Raw genomic sequence first — 4,762 nt, 5'->3', positions numbered from 1 at the left:
TCTGTCACACCAGCGCGAGGCATCCCAGCCCTAGTGCGCATGCCGAGGTGAGACCCTTGGTGCAGTTTGCCTGGGTTTGACCGCATACTCCAGTCCATCACAGGGTCATTTTCTCAACATATTTTTGAAAGTTTATTAATAAAAAATACTGGAAATAAGTTAAATGGAGGGAAGATCCCTTGATTTAAAGTGATTTGCAAGAAAACAGTTCTGAATATATAATGGTAAAAATATTTGTTGGAAATGGAAGGTGGTGAAAGTGACTTTGGAGTAATGAGCAGATGGAGTCATGAACAGACACCCAGTGGTAGCTGTGTTTGCAATCAACTCTGTCTTTGGTAGCTCCCCGATGGAGCCTGTGCTCTTCTATGCCATCACGACGCTGCACAATCTGCTGCTGCACCAGGAAGGGGCCAAGATGGCTGTGCGCCTTGCTGACGGCTTGCAGAGAATGGTGCCCCTGCTGAGGAAGAGCAACCCCAAGTTCCTGGCCACCACCACGGACTGCCTGCAGCTGCTGTCCTATGGCAACCAGGAGAGTAAGGTGGGTGCAGAGCTGTTGGTGGGAGGCTCCACTGGAAGTGAATCATCATTTCCCCTTTACCATTTCTACACTGTGGGTTACTGCAATCCAGCACATGTTTGAAGCAGTCCGTGTCTGTTGATCCTGCACCCGCCGTGATGTTTTACACCATAACAGTTTAGGGTTAGTAAACGTGCTGCTTGCTCTGCATCCCATGAGCGCATGCCCCACTGGACATGTGGTTTTCTTCTCAGCTCATCATCTTGGCCAGTGGTGGTCCAGAAGGTCTTGTGCAGATCATGAGGAACTAAAGCTACAAGAAGTTGCCGTGGACCACCAGTCGGGTGCAGAAGGTGCTGTCAGTCTGCCCCAGCAACAAGCCAGCCATCGTTGAGGCTGGTGAGTGACACCGTACTGCATCTCTCCGAGGGGTCCTCCCTAATAATTATTTCAACTTCTTCGCTGCTGCTCCTGGCAAGGTGACATTGTGACTTATGCTCTCTATCCTCCAGGTGGAATGCAAGCTCTGGGGAAGCACCTGTCTGGGTCCAGTCAACATCTCATGCAGAACTGCCTGTGGACTCTGCGCAAGCTGTCTGATGCTGCCACCAAGAAGGTCAGCTTTGCACCTCATTCAACATTTGATGATGTCGTCTTACGATTTCACATGTTCCTCTCAGAATAGTGCAGTACGACAGCACACCTGGCAGGAGTCGTTATGCTTCTATAAGGTTATTTTAGCCTCATGTTCTATCTCTGTGACGTGTTGGCTGTAAGAGATTAACGTGCATGCTTCCCTTGCACGCAGCACAATTTTTTTTCCTACTTGTTAAAGTGAATTCTCATAAAATGAACTTCTCGTTACTGTTAAATGGGGAAAAACAGTGGTGCTGAGTGACATCCATCCCTTTTATTTTTTAAACCTACTGCTTTATCTTATGATCCATAGCATCAGAACACTATGGGATGAGGGAATTCTTATACTTACTGTAACACTTTTAAACCCTCACTCCTGGTCCCTTTATAAAGTGTTATTTGCAATAAATAACACATCATACGAAGTCATCCGTAATGATACTGAAATTAAAACTTTTATCACGTCAAGTTTTGGATAGGTGCTACAGATTTTCTGTACATTTAGTGGTAAATTGTTTTCGCCCATATCTGAGAAGTTGGTCAAGCGAATGACTCCTGTCTCGTGCCGACTCCTTTCTTACTTCCGTCTCACTGCCTTATCTGACCCCTTCTCATCCTGCCTATGCCCTCTGATGCTCCGTCTCCAGGACGGCCTGGATGGCCTGCTGCAGATGCTCGTGGGGCTGCTGGGGTCGGACGACGCGAACATGCTGACGTGTGCCACGGGCATCCTCTCCAATCTGACATGCAATAACAGCTGCAACAAGTTGCTTGTGACCCAGACCAATGGCGTGGAGGCACTCATCCACTCCATCCTACATGCTGGAGAGAAGGAGGATGTAACTGAGCCGGCTGTCTGTGCCCTGCGCCACCTCACCAGTCCTCACCCTGATGCTGAAATGGCCCAGAATGCCATGCGTCAGCACTATGGCATTCCCGCCATCGTGAAGCTTCTCAATCAGCCATACTACTGGCCCGTCGTCAAGGTGGGAAAGATGCATGGAAGCGCTTTGCCTCGAACATTCCTTATTTTCTTTGTTGCTTGAAATATAAATTGTGGTCTGTGCAAAAAGTGTGAATAAATCGATTCAGTGTGAAACTCCACTGCTAGAGGAAGAGTGGTTGAGGTTAGTGTAAAAAGAGGAACTGGTCTACATGGAATTTTCAAAAAATGTGAGATGTATTTGAAAAGGAATTATATGGAGATGAAGTGAGCAGAGCAGTTTTCTAGAAGAGGACTTCCTATTTGTTCACACGTGTCCCCCTTGTAATCTCCTGTTCCTGAGGCCACGGTTGAACTGATCTGCAACCTGGCCCTGTGACCAGCCAACCAAGGGCCCCTGAAGGATGCAGGCACCATTCCTCGGCTGGTCAGTTTGCTGTTGAAGGCCAACCGGGATGCGCAGAGGCAGGCCACATCCAGCACACAGCAGACCTACCAGGTCAGTCAGCAGCAGCAGGAAAATGACCTTTACTGCGCTACTACGATGTGTCCGCCGTGTAACTTGTATGAGCAGCGCTGTTATTACAGTGGAGGTTAGGTTCGATACCCTAGTTGCATACCATAGAAAGGGGCAACATGTCTCTGTGTGCTGATGGACAGACATGTGGTTTGCTGTGTCACGTGTTTGTCTCACGCTGGCACAATCTCAACTTTTCTCCAGCACATCTGTGAGTTGCTCTTAGTTGAGCCGATGTTGCTGCAGCAATAGTATAAATAGTGTACTGTCCAAGTGACCTTGAGTGATCAGCGATGGAAGACTGTCATGGGGGGTCATCACCCTGAACACTTCTGAGCAATCGGAGTGTAAACTGCTTTGAACAAAGACATTAATTAAATAAACAATAAAAATAATGAGAAGTGTTCCCCTTTTAAAGAATCCTTTTGAGTTGTCTTTTCCCAGGACAGGATTTGGGTCCTGCCCTGTAAAAGAGGCTATAAAGGACTCCTGAGCCTCCAGAGCGACCAACCTCGCTGTGTGTATTTTTAATACTCAATACTCAATGATGTGGATATGTGGGAAGGTGGAGTTCTGTACTTCCCTTATTGTTATATCAGTTAATTCCCCTGCAAGGAGTTGGCAGTGAAATGTGTGTTTACGGCATCTATCCATTCCTCACTGCGGCTGCACCTTGTACTGCGTTTTCCCTTTCACGGGACAGGATGGTGTGGGCATGGAGGAGATCGTGGAGGGCTGCACAGGTGCCTTGCACATCCTGGCTCGGGACCCTGAAAACAGGGCTGATATAGCAAGCATGCAGACATTCCGCTCTTTGTACAAGTAATGCTTTTTTCCTGCAAGAAATGTGTTTGACAGGTGGTTTTTGTTGAAGTGCTTCTCGTAAAATTTGGCCTCTGTCTCGTTCTGTGGCAGCTGCTCTACTCACCTATTGAGAACGTGAAGAGGCTGGCAGCTGGTGTCCTATGTGAGCTGGCGCTCGACAAGCAGTCAGCGGAGCTCATCGATGCTGAAGGAGCCTCGGCACCTCTCATGGAGCTCCTGCACTCCAGCAATGAAGGCATTGGTGGGGACAGTGGCACGGGGCTGCGTTGGGGGAGGACGAGGATGGAGAAAGGCGCGTTAAACTGATGACCCATATTGAACATGCAACGGGACCCGACAGAAAAGAGTGATAAGGGCAGTTCGAACAAGTGCACAAGGAAGGCAGGAGAAAGAAAGGGAGGGGAGCATTGTGAGGCTCAGGTGCTGGGTCCAGTTCTTGGACATGACTGGTCGCAGGACTGTCTTTTCACTGACTTTAAACGGTGTCAGAAAGGCCCAGACACTCAATGTACTTTCCTCGGGCGCCTGATAGCGCTGGCCAGCCCACATAGTCTACCTGCACAGGCTCAAAACACCATGGTACTGAGGGCAGGGAAAGTAAAACCAAGGGAAAAGCCCTGTGATTGATGATTTTGATGGCTTTGATCTGTCTTCTGTGAGAGGAGGTAACTGATGGTAATCGTAAAAAAAAAAAAAAAAAATTCCAATACATAGAATGTTAAAAGAATAAATGTAAGTAAACATACTCATAAAGTACCATTATTATAAATGAACTGTAGGCACTAATAGTTCTTAGGGTTGTGTGCAAATGTGTGAATAATTTCTGTACTTTAACTCCTGGAATTGTCAGTATGACAGAACATGGACCCGCAGCTTCATGTGTTTTTCTAAACTTTAAAACGTGTGGAAACAGTGAAGTCTGTGTGGTCCATCGAAAACGGCACACAGGACAGCAGTGGTGTGAACTAGAATGCTGAGGGTTCAGGAAAGGTGTGACTATAATTATTCTGCTGTTTATACGTCTAGATGACCACTCCCTTTTATTAGCCCCTAGTTCAATAAATGAAAAGTAATACTGAGAAACAACCCTTTATTACGTTAATGCTTTTCTGCATGACACGGAACTGTGACTGTGTGCAGAGCTGTGTTCCTCAAAGCCGACGTGAACTTGCAGGGCCATGTTTTCTCACACCCAGTATTGTTTCCATTTGTCATGGACTTGTGAGATGAGTGTGTGACTCAGTGCTCTATGTCGAGACGCGTCTCGGCGTGACACATAGGCGCTTGGGTCCCGCCTGAGCCGTGTTTGTTACCACGA

General features: G+C 47.4%; 1 pseudogene; it reads left to right on the top strand.

The window, feature by feature from the left end:
- Positions 1–550: 550 nt before the first annotated feature.
- On the top strand, positions 551–3,298 carry LOC108925933 (junction plakoglobin pseudogene; annotated as a pseudogene).
- The last annotated feature ends 1,464 nt before the right edge of the window (positions 3,299–4,762 follow it).

This window comes from Scleropages formosus, chromosome 3, assembly GCF_900964775.1.
Source record: "Scleropages formosus chromosome 3, fSclFor1.1, whole genome shotgun sequence".
Classification (NCBI taxonomy): Eukaryota; Metazoa; Chordata; class Actinopteri; order Osteoglossiformes; family Osteoglossidae; genus Scleropages; species Scleropages formosus.
This window is presented reverse-complemented; position numbering and strand designations above follow the sequence as displayed.